This window comes from Tachyglossus aculeatus, chromosome 20 (genome assembly GCF_015852505.1).
Source record: "Tachyglossus aculeatus isolate mTacAcu1 chromosome 20, mTacAcu1.pri, whole genome shotgun sequence".
Taxonomy (NCBI): domain Eukaryota; kingdom Metazoa; phylum Chordata; class Mammalia; order Monotremata; family Tachyglossidae; genus Tachyglossus; species Tachyglossus aculeatus.
The window spans coordinates 28,884,012-28,909,928 of record NC_052085.1 but is presented as its reverse complement, the minus strand read 5'-3'; the positions used below and the strand labels follow the sequence as shown (position 1 = coordinate 28,909,928).

The following is a 25,917-nucleotide window of genomic DNA, read 5'->3' as shown; positions in this document are numbered from 1 at the left end:
GTCAAAATGCAGTGCGTTTTTCTATTATGGCACATGGGATGCAGTGGAAGGGCAGTTGAAGCAAGTCAAGGTGGGAGGAAAGTTAAATGATTATCTGGAAAATTCAGGAGGAGCAGGTGATTCAGAATAAGAAAACCAGGAAGGGTGATGCTCGGGCCTAGCCAATTTTATGCTAAATGACCCCTGTCAAATTCCCCAGGAAATGATCCAGAGAATTTGACAATTCTTCGGTTCCCTCATTGTATAGTTGATTCCCTTCACCCCGCACATAAGAGTGCTAAAGGTGAACTGGGACTGGGGTATTCAAAATCCATCATATAAATTGGGGAAAGCTTCCTGGAGGCAGTGGGATTCTAGGAGTGTGTGGGGGGACTTGAAGATTTCTCGTTCCTTTGCCTATAATTGTGGGAGAGCAGCCATCAGTAGGGACTGGTGTGCAGGAAACCTGCTGGGATTCCTTTTTAATTGGCCAGGGCTTCTGTACAGGATCCAGTGATATAGCAGACAAGTGGCAGATCTGGATTAGAATCCAGAACCCCGATCCTGTGCTCTTTCCACTACGTCATGCTTCTTTGCTATACACACATGCATACACCCCCCCCGCCCACACACACACACAACCAGGTACACGGGCACACAACTACAACCCTATACACATTTACAGAGTGCACCCAGAGAGAGATTTATATTAGACTTTTGAATAATGTGCATTTCTACCTTGCGAATGAACAAAATCCCAGTTTATACCATTTTCCCTACTGTCCTGAAGAACTTGAGGGTTCCTGGAGGAAAGCAAGATCTCATATTAAGGAGGAAGCTTTCTCTTTTCTGTCATTATTATTGCTAACGTTTACTCAGCAATTTCAAAGCACAAAACACCATACTAGGTATTGGGGTAATTATAGGAGAGAATCCAAGGGCACCAGTAGGGAAGGGCAGACTCACAAGATGATCAGAATATAATTCAATCAACAACAAAAATAAGTCAAAATTCAATCATCAACATATCAGTGGTCAAAGATGCTTCTTAAACAATGAAATATAAGTTCAACACCTTGTGAAGAAGTAGTTTTAGAGTATTTTACCACCCCAATCAATCAATCGTATTTATTGAGCGCTTGGGAAAATACGGTGCAACAGAGTTGGTGAGCTGTCCTAGAGAAGAAACTATGCCGACCTTCCCTCCTTCAAAGGATGGGGTTTAATTCAAAAGCCTCCATTATTAGTTCTGGCTCCATAAAATGGTGGGGAACAGCAGGCAGAGAAGACCAACAACGGGAGAGAAAGGTGAATAACATTTCCTGTTTCCCTCTCAGCTTTAAGAGACTGAGAATCAATCAATCAAAGGTATTTATTGAGCATTTATTGTGTGCCGAGCACTGTATTAAGCCTTTTTAGAAACAATCCTTGCCTCCAGGAAGCTTTTAGTCTACAGGAAGCAGGTAACCCTGGAAAGATAAGGATAAACGCACCAGGAATACTTGGGCGGACATAAAGGGAGACACACCAAAGGGCACATGTGAACACATATATAGAGTAGAGGGCTACCCTCACCAACACACAAGCAGGCACAAAGCACCCAGACAAGTAAGAAGCAGCGTGGCCCAGCGGATAGAGCGTGGGTCTGGGAAGTCAAAAGGACCTGAATTCTAATCCCTGTTCCTTCACTTGTCTGCTATTTAGCCTTGAGCAACTTACTTCACTTCTCTGTGCCTCAGTTACTCATCTTCAAAATGGGGATTCAGGTTGTCAGCCCCATATGGGACATGGACCGGGTCCAACCTGACAACCTTGTATCTACCCCAGTGCTTAGTACAGTGCCTGGAACATAGCAAATGTTTAACAAGTATCATTATAAAGTAAGACAGAATCAAGAGATACATGTAAACTATATTATCCATTTTAGTCTGTAGTGTTCAAAAATGCCCTGCTTGTCCAAATACTTTTTTAATTCTGAAAAATCTAGGGCATTTAAGGACTGAAATCTCCTTTTTGGATAGTCTCTGTAAAAATGATCCACAATTCAAGGATTCTCATGACCTGATGTGGTTTAAGAATGCAACTGCGGTGTCGTATGAGGGAGGTTTTAGATCTCTATAGCTATCCTCCTGTATGGGCTTCTTCAGCCGCTATTTGTAACATCTGGTTCTGTTTTTTGACTCTTCCTCTTCATCCTCTGACTCTTGCCTGAAACAAGTTCATCTTCAAAATCGGCTGTTGCTGAAAGCAAATGGATGGGAGGGCTGTAATTGTTCTTCTCCTTCATTATCATTGTCATCCTCCTGATCCTCAGTACTTCTTGATTATTCATTCATTCATTCATTCATTCAATGGTATATACTGAACACTTACTGTGTGCAGAGCACTGTACAAAGCGCTTGGGAAGTACAAGTTGGCAACATATAAGAGACGGTCCGTACCCAACAACGGGCTCACAGTCTATAAGGGGGGAGACAGACAACAAAACAAAACATGTGGACAGGTGTCAAGTCATCAGAAGAAATAGAATTAAAGCTAGATGCACATCATTAACAAAATAAATAGAATAGCAAATATGTACAAGTAAAATAGAGTAATATATCTGTAAAAAATAAATACAGGTGCTGTGGGGAGGGGAAAGAGGTAGGGTGGGGAGGATGGGGAGGAGGAGAGGAAAAAGGGGGCTCAGTCTGGGAAGACCTCTTGGAGGAGGTGAGCTCTCAGTAGGGCTTTGAAGGGAGGAAGAGAGCTAGCTTGCTGTATTATCCTCATGGGCAGCAATAAGGACAGCGTGATGTAAAAGGAAGAGTTAGAATCCTGGTCTGGATAGATTCTAAGTTTAACCCAGTTATGTCATTTCTTATATTCCTCTGTTCTTATTAAATATGCACATAATAAGTAAGGTAAAGTTACCTGCAGGATAAGAAAACAGAGGGAGGGTATAATATGATGGGGGTAAGATGATAGGCATAACTAGATGCGGGGGGAAATGACCATGTTAGCTTGAATGGTAAGAACACAGGACAGAGAAATGAAAATAATTTCAATGTATCCAGAAGACTTTGTGCAATGCGGTATCCCAAAGACAGGCCTAAAGGAAGTGAACAAAAGTTAAATAACCGGAATTCTTTTCTCCTTCCTTGCTTTCTAGCTGCACTTTATCTTCCTATTTCTCACTCAAACAAAATGGAATGGATAACAAAAGTGTGTTTTGACTGCACCTGGAAAGATCCCACAATAAATTAAGGTTCTTGCTGTTTTATGTTTAGATGTGTGATTCTCTTTGTCACTGTTGCTATGCAAAGAAATAAAAAGGACTTTTTTCTTATCTAATAAAAAGAAACATCTTATAAACATCTTCTAATTATTCTACTGGAACAAAGATTTTTAATTTTCCCAAGCTTTGAAAGAGGTTTCTATTTAAACCTATTTAGAGCTGAGGTTCTGTATGCATTATGTTTATAAATGGCATCCATGAAAAAAACCAAAATTTGCTCAACCAATATTTCACAGAGCATATGAAAGTAGGCAGGGTGACTTCACAAAGTATCACCAAGTTTGTACCTCCAAAACTTGTGACTGTAGTTCACCCCAAATTTTAGACAACTGACCTTTGTTCAAGTCGCTAAGAACATCATAATTGGTTTCTGAGCAGTCGATGTGATTAGGTTAATGCAGAGATTAATCCCAGGGACTCTCTCTTAGAGGAGATGCTTTTTCAGAGAGGAAAGATGATAGTTTGGCAAAACTGAGGGGAAAGGTTTTCCAGACAGGGAGAAAAGTGTGAGCAATGGGTTGGAAGTAGGAGAATTGAGAAGGAGAAACAGAGAGGAGATTTGCTTTGATTGAGCCAGGAAAATTGTTTATCGTCCCTCTATTTGCCCTTAAAGTCCTTCCACAGCCAATCCACTGTCTCTCAGAGATGCGTAGATGCAGACTGACCCAAATCTCGAGGCAACATGCACCAACTTAGCACCTTTTATTAGAATCCCATTAGTGACACACATGATTCAAGTTATTAAGCATTTTGATTTCTGTGATTCTTCTAAAACTTCTCCTTTGGAGCCCCGTTCTTGATGTTACATGTCCTTGCTGAACATATGTTTGTTTCTTTTCTCCTTTTGATTATTATAACAATTATTTAGTATTTATTAGGTCCCAGGTCCCATGCCCTCTCTGTCTTCTCTCCCCATCTACCTCCACCCCCATGGAGAATGCAAATCTTTCTTGCCTCCCTTTATTTTAGAACTCCTGGGTTGATTTGCTAGCTATTATCATTTTTTTCCCTGCTGTTTACCATCAGCCTCTCTGACTTCCTCTTCCTCCTAAACTGATCGTCTCAATAATGACTTTTCTCCTTGTGTTAATGATCTTGCCAACTTGTTCTTCTGGTTTATTAGGGAAGCTATTTAACATCGTTATTTCTTGAACCTAATTTTCGAAGTCAATTAGGATCCCATTCTAGCTTCCTACATTATGGGCATATATAATGTTGGAAAAGCAGAGATGAAAACCTTAAAATATAATAATTGCCTCTTATTATTTAGTACTTATTTAGAATTGAAATCAGGAGTGGTGGTATTTCTTTATTACAAAATAAATGCAATTATCCTAGATTAGTTGAAATAAAATACAAATGAGCAACACGCTTGGTGAATTTAAAGCAAACGGGACCTTGTTCATTAAACATCATTTACTTGTCTCCACTGAAACATTTCCAACCTCCAAAAGAAATATCGGTCTGAAACTATATCCATTTCTTTTGTCGGATTAACATACTCCGGTGAATCACCAACAGCATCTCTGCCTGCCTATTTGCTTGTTGCACTATAAGCACTAGTTACACAGGAATGAGAGAATGCAAGTGGATCTGAGGAAGTCACCAGCCCCCCCCAAAATTAGTCCCCACAGGTTCTCTCTACTATTTAATGGCATTTATTAAGCCCTTACTATATGCCAGGCACTGTACTAAGCACTGGGGTAGATGCAAGCTAATCAGGTTGGACACAGTCCATGCCCCAAATGAGGCTCGCATTCTCAATCCCCATTTTACAGTTGAAGTAATGGAGGCACAGAGAAGTGATGCCACTCGGCCAAGGTCACATAACAGACAAGTGGCAGAGACGAGATTGGAACCCAAGTCCTTCTGATGCCAGACTGGTGCTTTTCCTACTAGGCTATGCTGCTTCTCTGAGCTGTAACCCAATCAAGGAAAATGGAGCATTTAAAGATTGGGGTGGAGTCACCTGATTGGATTAGCTAAGGGCAGTTCCAATCCTAGAATATCTGTCTATTTTTCTATAATTGCCCAGGACAGGCTACCCAAATCCAGAACTTTCCCAGCTAAAGAGGGACAAAGCATCAGGCTATACATTTAAAAACACCCTTCTCTCTGTGCATCTGCTTGGTTTAAATATTGAAATAATCCCCATGGCCCTTTCTTCCTTCAGGAATCTGGGAAGGTAATAGAGGTGACGAAAGCTGATCCTAGTGGATAGAGTACAGGCTTGGAAGTCAGAAGGACCTGGGTTCTAATCCTGGCTCCGCCACTTGTCTTCTGTGTGGCCTTGGGCAAGTCACTTCACTTCTCTGTGCCTTAGTTACCTCACCTGTAAAATGGGGATTAACACCATAACCTCCACATGGGACTTGGATGTTGTCCAACCTGATTACCTTGTATCTAACTCCAGTGCCTGACATATAGTAAGCACTTAACAATTACCATCAAAAAAGAGTCATCATCATCATCAATTGTATTTATTGAGCACTTAGCAACTGCTATGGCTCAATCACTTTAGACTCATGATATAGGGCCTGAGAAGCTCTTCAAGTATTTTGTGACGAAATAGATGCATCATTGTCAATTATTATTGAATTTTCTCATAGGTAGCAATGCTGACAAACTATGGAAAATCTGCAAAAATATGAAGAGTGAAACACCAAGCTGAGAAGATGACTATCATAAGTGGGGGAAGCAGCGTGGCTCAGTGGAAAGATCCCAGGGTTGGGAGTTAGAGATCATGGGTTCTAATCCCATCTCTGCCACTTCTCAGCTGTGTGACTTTGGGCAAGTCACTTAACTTCCCTGTGCCTCAGTTCCCTCATCTGTAAAATGGGGAGTAAGATTGTGAGCCCCACGTGGGACAACCTTGATTACCTTGTATCCCCCCAGCACTTAGAACAGTGCTTGACACATAGTAGCACTTAACAAATACCAATCAATCAATCAATCGTATTTATTGAGTGCTTACTGTGTGCATAGCACTGTACTAAGCGCTTGGGAAGTACAAGTTGGCAACATGTAGAGACAGTCCCTACCCAACAGTGGGCTCACTGTCTAGAAGGGAATACCAACATTATTATTATTATAAGTGGCTACTCTTGAGACAGTTGCCTCCGGGAGCAATGTCAGAAGGGGTAGTGTGGTGTGTCAGTATGTGGGGGTGGGTGGGCTTACAATTCTGTGGGGATTTTCTTTTTATTTGGAACACCTGCAGCCCAGTAATTTTGAGATCCACTGATTATAAGATTGAAATTATTGGTAGATTGCATTTGTCATTTGTTTTTATGGCAATCGCTATCGTCTTGACTTAAATTTGGGTAGACTCAGATGGGCTTCATTAGGTTGTGCTACTGTGCCCTGGTGTATCACACACAAAGTCAGGACACCCCTCCTGGGGTTACCAAATGTCTGAAGCCAATTCTGGGCAGAGTTCCCATTCTGGGGTGACCCAAGAGGTAAAGAAAAATGAACAGAGAACGCTCTTCCCATGGGTCTGCTCTGAATCGTTGCAGACATTCATTCATTCATTCATTCACTTGTATTTATTGAGTGCTTACTGTGTGCAGAGCACTGTACTAAGTGCTTGGGAAGTACAATTCAGTGTTCATGACTGAATCCTGGGAAACGAAGCAGTGTGTCCTAGTGGAAAGAGCACAGACTTGGGAGTCAAAGGACCTGGGTTTTAATCCCAGCTCTGCCAAATGCTTGCGATGTGACCTTGGACAAGTCACTTCACTTCTCCATGCCTCAGTTTTCCCTCCTACTTAGACTGTGAGCTCCATAAGGGACAGGGACTGTGTCCCAACTAATTCACTTATATCTACCCTAGCACTTAGAATAGTGTTTGATACATAATAAACTCTTAACAAATACAATTTAAAATAAAAAAAAAAAATTGTGAGCCTGGACCACATTCAGCTCAGCCTCCGCTGGCACTGAAGCCACTCTCAGTTGTTTCAAGTTGCCCTGGGAAGATTACCTGGGAGAATCTCAATCAAATAGTCCCCAAGTGTTAGAGATGTTCAATGTAAAGGAATTTGGGCCAACTTTTTAAACACCGGTAAATCATGTGTATGTCTCCTTTCATCATCTGAAGGGCAGATAAAAATACCTTCAACAGTATCCAGGGGGCTGTACCCAAGGCACGGGTTCTTCAATAATCCTTATATATCGAGGGATGATTCATAATTACAGTCGACTCTAGAAATAGGAATTCCATTGTGGAATGGCAGTGCAGTGTGTTCCTACATTCAATTATTGCCTCTTGCGTAAGACGTTTAACGAGGCACTGCAGTTAATAGCTCCTTTAAAAACATAAAGCGGCTTGTCACATTTTTTAAAGACTCCATCTCTGTTGGGTTTCTTTGGTTGGTTTTTCATTGGAAAGCAAAGAATATCCTCATCTCCTTTCCCTGTATCAGCACCCATCGCCCAATCCAATTTCCTTAGCAGTGTTAGAGGGGGATGTCTTTCCAGACTAGACAATGCAAAGTATTTTGCTTGAAGCCACCTTTGACCCAATATAGTAATATTAATTAAATTTGACCTGGATGTTACTGAGTTCCAATAACCTCTCAAGTCTCCAATCCGTAATTTAGGTTAGTGTCTGTCTCCCAGGCTAGACTGTAAGCTCCTTGAAGGAAATGTTGTATTTTCCCAAGCACTTAGTACAGAGCTCTGGACACAATAGCTTTGAAATGACAGGATGCCCCTTTAAAGGGAGACCCACTTTAAAATGAATCCAAAGAGGTATCTGGCTTAAAGTACTCTTTCTGTGGAAGGTGTTTTGATCATACTGTGAGTTTCCTTCCCTCACCCCCCGACCATGCCCATCACCACCCCCTCAGCTTCTGAATCCTGAGGGTCAGAGGAGAATAGGGCTCAAGGCAAATGAAGTGCATTTTTATCCACGGGAGGCTTTTGTTAGAAACAAGGGTGCACTGTGGTGGCTAATTTCCACCTTGGCATCTGTCCACCAAAGTAGGGAGATTGATTGGCAACACACAGCAACACTGCAGGATGCAGCTGTTCCAAAGACATGCGGTGAGTGCAGTCCAACATGGAGGAGCCTGAGATGTTAGATGTGTGATGGCAGCCCCTCCAGATTTTGAAGTGGAGTGACCAGAAAGCTTTCTCCCTTCAAAAACCTAACCAGTAAAATAAGTTCCATTCTTTGCGTTGAGCACTGGACAGGCTTCTTGATCTGTAATGAGAAGCAGCATGGTTTAGTGGCTAGAGCACAGGCCTGGGAATCAGAAGGACCTGGGTTCTAATCCTGACTCTGTCACCTGTCTGCTGTGCGACCTGATCTCCCTCCCTCCTAGACTGTTAGCTCCATGTGGAGCAGGGGCCATGTCTGATCTTGCTATCTTCCCCAGTGCTAGTACAATGCTTAATGCAGAGCTTAGCACATAAATAAACTACAATCAGGCCCCCCAACAGGCTGGCTACTCATCTGGCAGTGCGCCATTTTCCAAAGTGGGAAGAAGAAAGCACTGGACACCCTCTCTGCCTGCACTGAAGGACTGCCAGCATACAGAAGGGTGCAGTTGGCCTGTTAACAAGGAAGCCTGGTTTTCTGCAGCTCAGCTCCCCTAAGCTTTCACCTCAGAGCCCAGACCCTAGTTATAGGATTTGGAAAGGCAGCAAAACCGGCTTTCCCAACACCCCACCCCCATATCTCAGAAATGGCAACAGAGCCTACAGCCCGACAGGCACCGTGAACCAGACCTTTTAGTGAAATGGAAAAAAAAAGGAGGCTGACAAGATTTCAGATGAGAACTTTGATCTGGATTCAGTGATTTAAGAAAAATAATTTCCAAGACATAGGCAGATGACATTCATGTAATACTTAGTGCCTTTATGATCTTCACTGGCAAGAGCAACAGGTGAATCTAAAAAAATCCAAAATCCAAAACAGTAAGAAGGTCATTTTCCATAGTGTCATCAGGGAGGATGAAAATGAACTTACATCTGGGGGATGAACCATGGAAAAATTAATTGGGCTTCCCTTAGGAGGCTGTTTTTATATACAGCAGCCTGGTTTTCTGCTGATCTGGCCCCTGTCCAAGAATGATATGTCTGTAGACTTCTTCCTAGGTCCCATTTTAATTTTCAGCTCCCAGCTTCTGTCTGCTCCCGGTTCCTGCCACCAAGTCCCAAGGCTGGGAAGCAGTCCTCTTTTTCATAGTGATTTGGCTCTGGAGCAAATGGAGGGATCAGGAGTCTCCCTGAAGAAACACTGCAGCTTTTAGCAGTCACAGACAGATGGCCACAATATCATACATATGATGGTATTGATATCACATCACAAGTGGCATCACGTGTGTCTGAGTGTCTGATGTCCATGAGGGCCACTAATGGCCATCCTGCTATCCCAAAGGTCTTCTTGGTGATTTAACTGGGATTCATCCTGCCCAAGAACATTTTGGATTCCATGTGCAGTAGAATTGGGAAGAATTTCCAACTGAATGGGTTTCAGAACCCCGGAAAATGTCACTTTTCTATCTGAATTTTGGTAAAGTTCCCCAGATATCTAAGAAAGGCCTCCAGAAAATCTTCACTGTCTCTCCCTGGGTTCGGGTTTGGGTTTTTTTAATGGTATTTGTTAAGCGCTTACTATGTGTCAAACACTGTTTTAAGCACTGGGGTAAGTACAAATTACTTGTCAGACACAGTTCCTGTCTCTCATGGACTCACAGTCTAAATAGGAGGTATTTAATCCCCATTTTACAGTTGAGGAAACTGAGGTACAGAGAAATTAAATGACTTGCCCAAGGTCACACGGAAGGCAATTGGCAGAGCGGGATTAGAACTCAGATCCTTCTACTCTCAGGTCCTTGCTCTTTCAGTATGTCAATGTTTCTTCTCTGTGAACAAAGAAGATTGTGCAATTTAATTTTGTATGGCTTTTTCTGACATCCAAGGGGCAAACTTTTACCCTACCTGATACAGGACAGAACTGAAGATTCAATTTAACTTAAGCTTTTTCTAGAGAACAGTTGCAACACTGGGAAGAAAATACACTGGGAAGAAAATATCTGTGAATCATCGCCAAGCCTAGAATCTGAAACTGTGGGATAAGACCATCTGTAGTGCATAAAATCATATTGTATAATCAATCCATCAGAGGCTTCATATCTTAAAATCACAGTCTCCTAAAGACTGGAAGGAACTTTAAAAAGTTATCTAGCCAATCCTCCTCCTCCGCACGAGTCACCTCCACACAATTCTAAGACCGTGTCACTTAATTGTTAATTGTAGCATTTGTTAAGTACGTACTATGCATTAAACACTGTACTAAGTGCTGGGGTAGATCCTAGGTATTCAGGCCAGACGCAGTCCCTGCCCCAACCAGGGTTCACATTCTAAACATGAGCTAGAACCAGCACTGAATATTTTACAGATGAGGAAACTCAGGGACAGAGAAATTAAATGACTTGTCCAAGGCCACACTGCAGACAAGTGGCAGAGCTGGGATTAGAACCCTTGTGAGCCCCCTTTTAGACTGTGAGCCCCTTTTAGACTGTGAGCCCACTGTTGGGCAGGGACTGTCTCTATATGTTGCAAATTTGTACCTCCCAAGCGCTTAGTACAGTGCTCTGCACACAGTAAGCGCTCAATAAATACGATTGATGATGATGATTAGAACCCAGGTCCTCCGACTCTTAGGCTCATGTTCTTTCCACTAAACCACGATGCTTATTTCTATGCTGCAGAAATACGATAATTTTTAGTGAGAATAAAAGCTCTGTTATATCTGCAGCTAATGAACTCAAAAGATTTAAAGATCGTCACCATTTGGTGTGCAATTTGGCATGTCTTGGGACTAACAGTAAAACAATTGAAATTGGGCAGAAAAATGTTCTAGTTTTGTGGCCACTACCGGCAAGGTGGGATTCTTGGAGATTGTTGCCCTGAACAGTAAACGCATTTCCACAAGCTGGAAGTTTGGGCTGCTTTTTCTTGAAAATTCCTTCTGAATAGCAAGGTATTCCAGCTGTGCATAATGGCCCTATCATTCTGAGTTTACTCATCTGAGGTAATATGAACTCAATTTTGAATTTACTCACCATTGTGAGTTTACTCACCTGAGGTAAACCTGATTAGCCTGTATCCACCCCAGTGCTCAGTACAGTACAGGCACATAGTAAGCATTTAACAAATACCATAAAAAAATGAAGAGTTTCTGCTGCTTTGAGGTCTGTTTACCTCAAACTCCTTATTTTTCCCCAGAAAACCTGGGGAGAGACTTTGTTTTTCCTCCGGCTGTTCAGAGTGTAGTCTAGTGGGAGAAGTTCAGAGTCAGGAGAGTCAGTACTCTTAAACTCTCTGGGCCTCAAATTCCTCACCTGTAAACTGGGGATATCAATCCCTACCACTTCATATTTCCTAATAATGTTGTGGTGATAAAAATCAGATAATTGATATGAAAGAGCTTTGGAAAAGCAAGAGGGCTACAAATTCACAGTGTTATATATTATTATTACTATTATTATTGCTATTGAGCCCCATTTGCTGATTTCCTGAAGTTGTTTTTTTCCCAAGCTCTTACTCTGAAGGAAAACAGCAGTAGCATCTTGATAATACTGTAATCATCACAGTATCATATTTAATGCCAGAGAGGAGTGCATCGTTATAAAAAATCAAGTTTCTCCCATGAAGCCACGAAGTGATTAACAATGAATCCAGAAGCCAATATCTCAGTCAACTGAAGTCTCATGATAAAATGGAGGGAGAGAGAGCCACAGCATGACCTATTTGGAAAAAGCACGGACTTGAGAGTCAGAGGACCTGGGTTCTAATCCCTTCTGCGTGACTTTTCTGCTGCATGACTTTGGGGAAGTCACTTAACTTCATTATGTCTCAGCTTCCTCATCTGTTAAATGGGGATTAAACACATATTCTCCCTCCTACTTAGATTGTGAACCCCATTTAGGGACAGAGACTGTGTCTAACTTGATAATCTTGTACCCCAGGTCTTACCGAGAAGCAGCGTGGCTCAGTGGAAAGAGCACGGGCTTTGAAGTCAGAGGTCATGGGTTCAAATCCCGGTTCCACCACTTGTCAGCTGTATGACTTTGGGCAAGTCAGTTCACTTCTCTGTGCCTCAGTTCCCTCATCTGTAAAATGGGGATTAAGACTGTGAGCCCCCCATGGGACAACCTGATCGCCTTGTAACCTCCCCAGCGCTGAGAACAGTGCTTTGCACATAGTAGGTGCTTAATAAATGCCATTATTATTATTATCATTACCATGCTTGGCACATAATAAGCGCATAAAAAGTACCACAGTTATTAATCCATAACATCCAAAAAAAGCACTTTGGGGTTTGTGCGGGACTCCTAAAAGGACAGAAGCTAGTTCCTTTGCACAACCCCTTCAAGGACCCATTACAGGAGTTTGCACAAATTAGATGCTCACTAGGTACAATCTATCTACCTTTTGGTAAATTGAAATTTACCCTGATCAAGGAAAAAAAAATTAATGTTTATCACCTCATCTGCGGAACAATAGTGAATATCTCTTTCAGAAAGTAGATTTTGACTCCTCTTCTTACGGTAAATGTACTAAGTTCTCATTACACACTGCAGGATTGCAGAGATAAAGGGTCTGAGGCTCTGTGAGTCACATCTGCGGGTAGTATGGGAAAGATTTCCATAGCAACAGCCTCCCAAGGAATGAAAATATGAGAAGTCAAAATTACATAACTGCTTCTTAACTGTGCTTGTGAGGGAATCTGACTGTAAAAGTGGCTCTGGTTTTTCATGAATTTATGGCAGATTAAATTGAAACAATTCATCATGCACAATAATTGGGTCAAAAATTAATCCCCTCTGATTTTTCAATTGTCCCCCAAACAACAACAAAATAACTACCCCCTACCTACCACCAGTTAATCAGACTGGCAAATAAGAACCTCTTCATCACCTCACTCTAATTGGCTTCAGGCTTAATATATAATTTGTAGACATCAAGGACCCGTGATTTCAATTCAGATCAACTAAGTCAGGTTCAATATTTGAGGGGTTTATTCCAACTCAAAAGCAATAATAATAATTTAAGCGCTTACTCTGTGCCAAGCACTGGATACACTAGATACAGTATGTGTAGATTAGACACAGTCCCTGTTCCATATGCGGCTCAAAATCCCCTTTTGTACAGATGAGGAAACTGACACACAGAGAAGTACAGTGACCTGCCCACAGTCATACAGCAGGCAGGTGGTGGAAGCAAAAGTAGAACCCAGACCACGAGACCCCAAACCCTTGTTCTTTCCACAAGAGAGAAAGGTGGGATGCCTGGATGGGTGAGGAGGACAGCTAATAGCCAGCTGGAAAAATGCAGATTACTCAGGTGGGTTCTGGGCCTAAAACCCCAGGGTGACTGGGAGCACTGGGGCAACTGGTGGAGATGTTTCTTTGTTCCTTTGACCATTCTCATGAGCAATCTGATCAAACTCCTCAGGAGGTCGAGAACCTGCCTTATGTAGCTTCCTGCAGAGCTTTATGTGGTATAGGTGTTTAATTGAGCATTAAATAAAGGATCATCTCTGTCCCTGAATGCCAGCTGTAATGGCAGATGGCTGGAGATTGAACTTTTGGTGTGTCCCCACCATGGCAAATGCACAAAGGTGCCATCAGTAACAAGTGGCACTTCCCTAATTGTAGGAGAGTCTGAATTGCTTCTGCTGCCCTGAACAGACAAAGGAGAATCACATTCTGTGGGAGCAGTCAAGCAAGCTATCTTAATTATGGCTTTCTGGGAAGACTGTGAAATAGTGATAGTTTGAAAACCATCTGAGGGCTTACCGAAGGAAGTGCGTCTGTCTGAGAGCTGATCAGGCCTCACCGTGGCCTGTCACCTGGCTTTATACTGGACAGTCCTGCCTTCAGTTGGTCAGTCCACGGTCTGATACGGGTAGGGCACTGGACAGATTCGAATTTGGAGTTCCTATTTCCTTCTGCTGTCAAGTTCCACAGCTCAGAAGCGGCACCTGTGTTCAGAGGGACCCAGAGCAAGGACTCTGGGAGCAAGTAGGAGGATCCCTGACCCTTCCAACCCCCGGAGGAATGCACAGAGGCACATCCCAAAATGGCAGATATGATATTATCATATTACACCATGCCCCCAACCTAATGCATTGCCATGAAAGCCATCCTTGGCCACCCTACCAACCCTGAAGTGAAGGATGCTGGAGAAACAGAGGGCCTTGCTTTTTAGCTGTAAACCCGCCTGCTTTGTGAACAAGTCCCCAGCATAGAGTTTGTGGTAGGACTCCTGTTTGCTTGTTTCCTACTTCCTAAATGGAAATTCCCTCTGCCCAAGGCTTTGTTGTTTCCCATTATATTTCCTCCCAGAATTCCCATTTCTAATTCCTCTAACCAGCCTGCCCAGGGCTTTGGGCTAACCAGCTGTTGTTGTATCATTTCTAAGAGTACCATAGTGTGCTAAGCATATGGAGATGGCATGGCTTAGTGGAAAGAGCGTGGACTTGGGAGTTAGGAATACTGGGTTCTAGTGCCAGTTCTGTCACTGGCCTGCTTTGTGATTTAAATTTTGTCTTGCCCATATTACAGGTGAGGAAACTGAAGCACAGAAAATGGGGATGATCATACCTCCCTCACAGGGAATTTGTGTTTATAAAATGAGATTGTTGGTGTTAAAGGTATTATTATGATGTTATCTATCATGGTCCCTACCCAACATTAATGGCTGTCAAAATGCTAACTGCAGCCTCATTCTTAGTAAACTGTGACTGTGAGCCCCATATGAGATGAGGATCCTCCAAATCCTTCTGGGACTTTGCTTCACTCCCTCCACCCTGGCTGAGCATCCAAGAATGGCCATATCTGTGACCCAAGCATATAACCTCTCTGATATTTTTAAAATCATACTTGTTAAGCACTTACTTTGAGTCAGGCACTGTATTAAACATTGGGGTAGAGACAGGCTAATCAGGTTATACACAGTCTATGTTCCACATAGTCTTAATCCCCATTTTACAGGAGAGAGAATTGAGGCACAGCGAAGTTAAGTGACTTTCTCAATCAATCAGTTGTATTTATTGAGTGCTTACTGTGTGCAGAGCACTGTACTAAGCGCTCAACTTCACAACGATGTGGAGAGGTTTAATTCTTTAGAGCAGTGGGAGCAGGATGAGATCAGGGTGATCCTGGAGACTGCTTGATCACTCAAGTGGTCAAAGTCACTTAACACCTCTGTGACTCAGTTTCCTCATCTCATTTTACAGGTGACTCCTGCTTAGACTGTGAGCCTTATGTGGGATAAGGAATGGGGATTAAATGGGGGTTAAGAACAGTGCTTGACACATAATAAGCATTTAACAAATGCCATCAAAATAAGAATTATTGCATTTGATAAATGCTTACCTTGTGTCAAGCTCTGGAATAGATGCAATACAGTGTGATCAGACAGTCTCTGTCAGTCAGTTAATGGTATTTATTGAGTGCTCACTATGTGCAAAGCAATGGGTCTCACAGGTCCAAGGTGGAGGGAGTCTGGGATCTTTCCAAAACACATCAAAATAACTTGAATCTACTTTTATTTTAACTTGTATCTAACTTAGCACTTAATTCAGCACCTGGCATGTAGTTCCCCCTCTGCTTTAGTCTGTGAGTCCCATATGGGACAGGGACCGTGCCTGATCTGACTGTATCTACTCCAGGGTTTAGCATAGTGCTTGGCATATAAGAAGAGCTTTGTAACTGCCATCATTATTATTACTAAAATCTACTTAGCTGGAAGAAATTCCCAGTTCAACACATTGGAAGCAGACCAGTATTGTGCTTGGGAATTACCGGAGACCGACAGAGGTAAAATAAAACAGATTTTTCATCCATATGTCTCAGGTGATAATGACTACAAAAATAAAACTGTTTTTAGCGAAGAGGGTTTGCTGACTGTTTTCACCATTTTATTCCCAAGTCCGTGTCTCGTGTATTTCCCTTGGCAAAATGCACTTCGTGAATCCTGATCCTTGGACAAAGTTCAGATTTTCCACCTCTCTTCCTTCCTTGTAGTTTTTAATCCTGCATTTCACCCTTCCAGTTTCTTCTGAACTTCCTTATTACAGGTTTACAACTGAGCTGATTTTCAGGTAAGTTTTGATTCTTGGGTTTTAGTGGGTGTGAATTTTGTTTTTGTTCTTTAATCTGTAGATGGTAAACTCCTTGTGGTTTCCACCAACTCTATTGCATTATACTTTCCCAGTACACTGTTCTGGACACGGCAACTGCTCAGTAAGCACCGTTGACTGATTGATTGATATTCTATTTCTCATAGTAAAACGTTTCGCTCTACCCTGCTCTGACAATTAGATGCAGAGGCAGTTCACCAAAAAGGGAGAGATCTCAGTGGTTTCTGGAGCTGCTGAATCAGAAATATTCTATTCTGTCCCCACAGGCTTCAGCTGTTCTCCCTGCCAACCTTCTCACCAAGGATGCTACAGCAACTGGAGGCGCTGAGGGAGAGTGAGGATTGTTTGATGCAAGCCATCACTACTATGACAAAGAAACAACTCAAGGGTTTGTCCTGCTGGTTGTAGGGTAAGCCTTTCTCTTTTTAGCCACTGCTGTCTGAAAGGCATGGAAAAAGAAAATATTCACAAGTGCACTTTCCTGGGCAAAGTGTCCATGTGTGGAAAGAAATTCTTTCTCAGACCCACTCAGACTCTTGGATGTGCAACTGTATATTCATTTCCAGAACTTAGTGCACGTGATAAGGATTTAAAATACTACTACTAAATACTAATACCACTACTGAGAGCAGGGCATCTTCAAACTACAAGTCAACGCTGCTATTATTCATTCATTTCATTCATTCATTCAATCGTATTTATTGAGCGCTTACTGTGTGCAGAGCACTGTGCTAGGCGCTTGGGAAGTACAAGCTGGCAACATATAGAGACGGTCCCTACCCAACAGCGGGCTCACAGTCTAGAAGGGGGCGACAGTATTAACAAAATAAAATAAATAAGATAGTAACTATGTACAAGTAAAATAAATAGAGTAATAAATAATCCCAGCTCTGGCACTTGTCTGCTGTGTGACCTTAGGCAAGTCACTTCACTTCTCTGTGTCAGTTACTGCATCTGTAAAGTGGGGAATAAGACTGTGAGCCCTATGTGGGACAGGGACTTTGTCCAACCCGTTTTGGTTGTATCCACCCCAGGGCTTAATACAGTGCCTGGCACATAGTAAGCGCTTAACAAATACTAAAGTTGTTATATTTTAAAAAAAATTGTCTCCTAGACATGATGAATCAATCTACCTACAACAGAAAAGCAGTACTTGTCAGAAATCCAGGAAATCATTTTCACCTTTTTGCCTTGGCTTCTATAAAAATGACAAACCAAACTTGCAAAGCTCTCAGGGGAAATCTTATCATTTTCATATTACTCCATACTGCTTAGGCTCTGGGGTGGTTCTTATATATAATCCAGGTTGAGGTGGACTGATTTCATTTGAATGACTGCCTGAAAAGTCACCGAAGGAGAAAGAAATACCAGCTGACAAACCAATTCGAGCAGCCTAAGACTGCATTTGAGAGAAATGTAAGAGGAAGCTGGTGAGTGTGAATTGTAAAAAAAAAAAGGTGCTTCTGATTCAGCAGAAAGAAAATAACTTTGTGGGGGATGGTCTGTTAAACTCACATGGGGAGCATCTGTTAGACCTAAGACAAAACCAAGATTCAAAATAAGCCTAATAGGTGTTTATCAGGAACAAAGAGTAAAGTTCACTCCGCAGTATCATTGTCTTTAAGAAAAATCTATTGGTTTATGGAAACAGTGAGACCAGTATCTTAATTTAGGTAGAGATAAATGGGTCGACCTTCAAGTAGCATTTTCTAGCCTAACATGTAGCCCCTCCCTACTTCTTTGGTAGTGAGCTCTGTTGCGTGCAGGGACAGAGCCCTACCTGATTATCCTTTATCTCCCCCAGTTTGGTTTGGTCCATCGTAAGCACTTAATAACTCTCATAATTATCAATCAATTAACCAATGTAAAAAAATTTACTGAATGTATCCTGTGTGCAGAGCACTGTACTGAACACTTGCGAGAGAGTACGATAAAGTTAGAAGACACAATCCCTGACCTCAAGGAGCTTACAGTCAGATGGATTCACTCGATCGATCGTGTTTATTGAGCACTTACTGAGTGCCGAGCACTGGACTGAGTGCTTGGGCGAATGCAATATGACAACAGAGTTGGTAGACACGTTCCCGGCCCATAATGAGCTTACAGTCTAGAGGACTGTTAGAGGAGGTTACACTCAAGAAAAACCAAAGTCCCTTTCGCACCACTGGCTTTAAAGAGCTCAGCTGGTGGTGCTCACTTCAGCCTTGATGCTCTCTGCCCTCTGGATGGGTGGGAGCCGGAAATGGCTGAGTAGAGGAAGACTGAGGAGGACGATGGCAAATAAAATCATTGCAGCTCCAAGCAGGCCAACCCTGCCTGACCTTCTTCTAGGCCTCTGTGCGGGGATTGGGCTCAGAGCTCCCTCCCCGACTTTTTCCCTCCTCTCTCCCTCTCCCAGACCGTCTGACTTTTCTGCCCCTCGGGATAAAGGCGACTCAGCTGTCCCTCCTCCCCCCATCAGAGTGGAAGCCCCCTGTGGGCAGGAGATGCACCCTTTTATTTTGGATTTCCCAACTGCTTAGTACAGTGCACAGCACCCTACGGGCCCAGTTAGTGTTGTTCATACAGCTCCCTGTGGGCAGGGAATGTGTGCGTTTATTGTTATATTGTCCTCTCTCAAGTGCTTAGTACAGTGCTTTGCACTCAGTAAGCACTCAATAAATACAATTGAATGAATGAATACATTGAATGATTGATTAATCTCTTTGGCGAATACCCATTATCCCTAGAGGATTCACTTCTGCTTTGATCATCATCAATCGTATTTATTGAGCGCTTACTGTGTGCAGAGCACTGTACTAAGCGCTTGGGAAGTACAAGTTGGCAACATATAGAGACAATCCCTACCCAGCAGTGGGCTTTGATGATATGCCTTTGGTCACTTAGTGTTATTCATCAATCAGTCATATTTATTGAGTGCTTACCATGTGCAGAGCACGTGTACTAAGCACTTAGGAGAGGAAAGTATAACAGAATTAGCAGGCATGTTCCTTGACCATAAAAACTTACAGTCTAGAGAGGAAATTGGCCCTCTTGGGGAAACGGCTGCTGGACCAGTGCTCTGCACACAGTAAGCGCTCAATAAATACGATTCAATGAATGAATTTCCCACAGTGCCATCTATGCGAAAGGAAAGTCAACCACTCGATCAGCCGGTGGTATAAAAGTGCTTAGTATGGTGATCTGCACACAGTAAGCGCTCAATAAATTCCATTGAAATACCATTGATCAATAGTTCATGAGCATCTAGTGGGTGTAGAGAATTGTACAAGGAGCTCACCATCTAATGCCTTTAACCCGGGTGACCATTTGTCCCGTTTCAGGTGGGAAACATTTGTTTTTTCAAACTTCCTGGTCATTCTGTCCAGTTGCTGAAACATCAGAAGACACCTGGAGAAGACTGTAAGTGTTTGATGATGATGATGGCACTTACTATGTGCTAAGCACTGTTCTAAACTGGGGGGCGGTGGGGTGGGGAGAGATATAAGGTAATCAGTTGTTCCACGTGGGGCTCACAGTCTTAATCCTCATTTTATAGTTGAGGGAACTGAGGCACTGAGAAGTTAAATGACTTGTCCAAAATCACTCAGCTGACAACTGGCGGAGTTGGGATTAGAACCCATGACCTCTGACTCCCAAGCCCGGGCTCTTTCCACTGAGCCACGCTGTGCCTGATACATGCTTTATATAACATTTATTACTTTTGCTCCTTTCTGCTTAAGAATGTGCCCCAGGATGATTAATTTTGGGTGGTTTCTCAACTCAGATGCAGAGACACACTGTTCTCCTTCATTGCAAATTTGAGTCTGCAGCAAAACCTAATATTCAAGAAATGGTATGCCATAATCTTACGAAAATGGTGTTTGTTCTCAGCGTGTTTAATAATAATGATGGCATTTTTATTAAGAGCTTACTATGTGCAAAGCACTGCTCTAAGAGCTGGGGAGCTTACAAGGTGATCAGGTTGTCCCACGGGGGGCTCACAGTCTTAATCCCCATTTTACAGATGAGGGAACTGAGGCACAGAGAAATGAAGTGACTTGCCCAAAGTCACACAGCTAACAATTGGTGGAGCCGGGATTTGAACCCATGACCTCTGACTCCAAAGCCCTGGCTCTTTCCACTGAGCCACGCTGTGCCTGATAAATGCTTTATATAACATTTATTACTTTCCCTCCTTTCTGCTTAAGAATGTGCCCCAGGATTATTAATTTTGGCTTGTTTCTTAACTCAGATGCAGAGACGCACTGTTCTCCTTTGTTGCAAATTTGAGTCTGCAGCAAAACCTAATATTCAACAAATGGTATGCCATAATCTTACGAAAATGGTGTTTGTGCTCAGCGTGCTTAATCTGTGGGTCAAAATATGTCCTATAGGTTTATACACAGGCCGTCCGCTAACATTTGTCACCCGTGTTGTGGCTTCCTTCTGGATGCTTAGAACAGTACTTGGCATATAGTAAGCGCTTCACAAATGCCATTATTATTACATCCATTCCCCTTTAAAGGGAATGTTCTTGAAATTCCACCTAAGCAGCAGTAGAGGGCAGTCTTTGATCCTTGCAACTTTCCATAAAAATCATCAAAAGATTTGATCAGAATGGCATCATACCAATAAATGGTATAAATGCTTATTAAGCACTCACTGAGTGACAAGCACTGTGCTAAATGCAGAGTTGACACGAGATTAAACAGATCATTCACAGTCCTTGCTGACAAGGTGGGCCTCCCGAGTAAAGAGGAGCAGCTTCGAAGCTAAATAATAATAATAATAATAATAATGGCATTTGTTAAGCGCTTACTATGTGCACTGTTCTAAGCGCTGGGGAGGATACATGGTGATCAAGTTGTCCCACGTGGGGCTCACAGTCTTAATCCCCATTTTACAGAAGAGGGAACTGAGGCACAGAGAAGTGAAGTGACTTGCTCAAAGTCACACAGCTGACAATTGGCCATCATTTCCAGAGTGAATTCTCCCTAAGACTACTCAACGTGCTGAGAGATTTCCAGAGAGAATGGGCAGAGATTTATCAGAGGGAGTCTCTTTACCAGCGTTGGGGTGTCTCTCTCAAATCCTCTAATCACAGGCTTCTGTTCACCTTTACTCCAAATCGCCATACAAGTGGGAAATCAAATAATAGAAGTAAATATGAGCTGCTCCAAGCTGGTTTTTGGAAAGCAGAAAGTTTGCCGCGTGGAATTCCTTTATTTTCCACTCTCCACTTTCATCCACCGTGGAGAAAGAGGTGGCGTTTCCTCAGGAATGAAATTGCATTCCACCCCGTTAGACTGGTTCTCATTAAATCTGTTATTCTTGCCTCGGAGCACAAGAAAATACCTAATTCAAGAATCCCATCGCAGTTGGCTTCTCTAATTCACAGGACAATTACCAAAATGTTTTTTTCCCCACAGTGGGACAGAGAGAGAGATCGCTGGGGAACAGAAATTCTTGCAGTGTGTTGAGGGGGAAGAAAAAACGAGACAAGAGTTAGATTTTTCACTTATGAAAAAGAATGGGGTTGCTGTTGAGCAAAGAGATGAAAATTGTATAGCTTTCTGGGACACTGGCAGCCAATACAATACATTTAAAAAAAACCTCATAGACATGCCTTATGAAAATGTATGCCCAGTAGTTACATAGCCTGCCTATTTCATTCGTTCATTCAATCGTATTAATTAAGCTCTTACTGTGTACAGAGCACTGTGCTAAGCGCTTAGGAAAGTATAATACAACAATAAGCAGTGACATTCCCTGGCCCACAGTGAGCTCACAGTCTAGAACGGGGGAGACAAACATCAATAATAATAATAATGATGGCATTTATTAAGCACTTACTATGTGCAAAGCACTGTTCTAAGCGCTGGGGAGGTTAGAAGGTGATTAGGTTGTCCCACGGGGGGCTCACAGTCTTAATCCCCATTTTCCAGATGAGGTAACCGAGGCACAGATAAGTGACTTGCCCAAAGTCACACAGCTGACAATTGGTGGAGCCGGGATTTGAACCCATGACCTCTGACTCCAAAGCCCGTGCTCTTTCCACTGAGCCACGCTGCGAAAATTACAGATATATACATAAATGTGGTGGGGGCGGGGGCTAAAAATGCACAGATCATCTTGTGTATATTCATAAACACACTCCTTACTTATTACTTACCTAAAAAACAAGTGGTTGTTATTAACACCAGGTTGAAATGGAATGCAAAACAGGTCTCTCAGTGATGTCTCCTGAAGATTGGAATGCAAGATTAATAATACCAATATCAAAAATACCATCGTTATTATTAATAATAAAAATAGTGCTATTTGTTAAGGGTTTACTATATGCCTGTCCCGCCGTCGACCCCCGGCCCACGTCCTCCCCCTGGCCTGGAATGCCCTCCCACCCCACATCTGCCAAGCTAGCTCTCTTCCTCCCTTCAAAACCTTACTGAACGTTCACCTCCTCCAGGAGGCCTTCCCAGACTGAGCCCCATTTTTCCTCTCCTCCTCCCCATCCCCTCTGCCTTACCTCCTTCCCCTCCTCACAGCACCTGTATATATGTTTGTACAGATTTATTACTGTATTTTACTTGTACATATTTACTATTTTATTTATTTTGTTAATGATGTGCATCTAGCTTTACTTCTATTTATTCTGATGGCTTGACACCTGTCCACATGTTTTGCTTTGTTGTCTGTCTCCCTCTTCTAGACTGTGAGCCCGTTGTTGGGTAGGGACCATCTCTATATGTTGCCAACTTGTACTTCCCAAGCGCTTAGTACAGTGCTCTGCACACAGTAAGCACTCAGTAAATACGATTGAATGATTGAATGAATGAACAAGCATATTCTAAGTACTGGGGAGGTAGAACAGATATTGAATTCCATTTTACAGAAAAGGTAACTAAGGCCCAGAAATGTTAAGTGACTTGCCCAAGGTCCCACAGCAGTCCTGTGCCGGAGCTGGGTTTAGAACCCAAGTCTTCTGATTCCCAGGCTCATGCTCTTTCCGTTAGGCCACACCGCTTCTTGGTTCAGGGGCAAAGTCAGAAGATCAAGCATTGTGGCATGCAAGAAATCACCATTATAGGTCACCTTTTAGAATGTCTGGCACAGGAAAAACAATTGGTTGCCATACCTTTAGTTGCCCAGGACAATGATGCATGTTCTTCTCAGCTTAGTTTTGCCTCAGTTGAGCTCCCTCAGAGCACTGATTCTAACAGACCCACCTTCCTGCTGTTTGGGAGAATTTCCATAGCAACAGCACAGTAGCAGAAGGGTCTGGTCTCTGGAAATTACCGAAAGAATTCCATTATTCAGGTGGTAAAAATGGAAATAGCACTAGCAGGGCAACTCCAGCCCGTCAACTCCCTCTGTGACTCCATGAATGGGCACAGGCTGGAATGGCAGAGAACCCCTGCAGGGTTCCCTGTTCCCATGGAAACTAGGCTAGCTTTTCCTCACTTTGACTCTCAAAATTGTACCCCTATAATGAATTCCATAGTAGGTGGGGAATCAGAAAGTCTTCCCATGGTTCAGCGATCATGGACCTCAGAACTGTCTTTTCATTCCTCTGAGCATCAAAGAGAAATGCCTGACCTCTGGCTTTCTGGTACTCAATCTGCTCTCTCCCTCTTACTGAACTAGGCTGACCTAAGTAGGATATGCAGAATAAGCAAACAGCAAGTGAGGGTTGTCACTGTTAACTTAGTCCAATAATCTAGCCCTGAAAAGATACCCAAATAAAGAACTGGAAATTGTCTTCCAGGGACACTGACTCTGGAACAGGAAAAGAGGAAGGAAGAATCTTCAGCACTTTATTCGTCCTTCCCTCTGTAACATTTCCTAGTTCTCTCCTGAAAGAGAAAACAAGGTAAATGCCATCAACAAATCTTATAGCCTCAGGCACTAGAAACCTTCAGTAATAGCTCCGTTGTTTATGTGAATATGGAATGAATACCTTTTGCTTGAATGAAGGGCCTTGATCTTCTCTTCACCCTTTAAGTCTAAGTGTCTGAGTAATTCGCTGGTTTATTCACAGATATTATTCTCATCTCCAAACAACCAGTTAAGCCTCTGAAATAGTGGGAAGGAGTAAACACAAAATATTCAGCCCTGTATGATACTCAATAAGAATCTTTATTCACAGCCTGCATCCTTCTGGACATTGATTCCTTTCCTCTTCTTCTTCTCTGAAGCTACCCGGCATCCTTTGGGCTGAACATTCGGAAGTACCTCAGGGAACACCTGTTGAAGCTTTTATTAAAATTCCAATCAGAAGGCTTGTAAATATTTGACTACTTTCATTTTTGAACAGAGTTGTGTTTTAACATCTCAATGCCAGTCCCAGCTTCTAAATATTTCACTCCAGGGCATCAGACACTATGTGGAATAAGTTTCTGCTTCCGGATTGTAAGGGTCTTAAAAACAAAAGGCCTAACCTTACTAGCAAACGGGAGCTGGGTGGCTACTGTTTTTCGGAAGTTTGTTCTATAATCAAACTGAACGGGGATGTGGAATTGAGAGTGGGGGAGAGTTTCATAATTTCATGAATAAAATACCAACTTGAGCATTGTTTAATTCCAGCTGAATAATATTTTCTGCTGAGAAACTTGGAAAAGTCTAGAGCCTCACCAAAGCTTAGTACAATAGTAGAGCACACAGTAAGCGCTCAATAAGTGAGATAGATTGATGAATGCACCACGCCATCAGTGGGTTGTTCGTCCAGCCCAGGATTCTGTCTCTAACAGAGGTACCAGGATGCTCAGGGTAACTGTAATCTTATTACCTTCCTGAATACCCATCCCAAGGCTTAGAACATATTATCTAACATCCCTATTTTTTCCTTCTCCTTCCCCAAACTTTGTTCTCTTCAACCCTGGACCATCTTCATCGCTCCATCTCTGATCTGGAGCTCAAATCTCCAGGCTCAACTTTCACTGCCCCATTCCTTCTCTCCTAATGCACTGGGCAAGGGAGGAGAAATTTGATCTGACTAGAGTAAAGCGCCTGATAAATGCAAAGGGCGGGGTGGTTCCTCAGGGGGATGTGGTTTCCAGTGGGATCAGTTTTCTGCCTTAATTTTTATGGATTAAAGTTCAGGTTAGGGCCTCTGAGAGAGTTTATTAACTGCTTTTGACAAGCAGCACAAAATAAATTATTTTTAGATTAATCAGACCTCATATATGGTACTCAGTAAAAGCAACAAACCACCTTTAGGAGAGTTGGCATTAAAGCCCCTCAGCATGGTTGCTTGAGAAGTTTTGTGAGTGCATCCATAGCTGGTCTGGAGAGCAAAGCCAGATCAATCGGAAATAGAATTGTATTTATGCATTAGAGAAAGAAGATCAAAGTTTCACTGTTCCGTGAATACACAGCCTCCCAGCAAGCACTCCTGGAAAGGTGGTCTAATCATTATCTTTACCCACTTGTTCTCACAGAAAGAGTAATTCATTTAAAGATATTCACCAGGGTGTGAAATTTAATCTGGCCGCACCTTGCTAGCTCAGGAGATTGG

At 42.6% G+C, this 25,917-nt stretch overlaps 1 long non-coding RNA gene across 2 annotated transcripts; it reads right to left on the bottom strand.

Annotated features, from left to right (window-relative positions):
* Positions 1–9,056: 9,056 nt before the first annotated feature.
* On the bottom strand, positions 9,057–23,775 carry LOC119941590. Of its 2 annotated transcripts, none has more exons than XR_005455229.1 (3): positions 23,539–23,775; positions 22,576–22,646; positions 9,057–9,492 (listed from the first exon to the last, which is right to left on the bottom strand). It is a non-coding gene; the product is annotated as an uncharacterized LOC119941590 (long non-coding RNA). The 2 variants fall into 2 exon arrangements; XR_005455230.1 differs by having other exon boundaries at positions 23,630–23,775.
* Between the last annotated feature and the right edge of the window lie 2,142 nt (positions 23,776–25,917).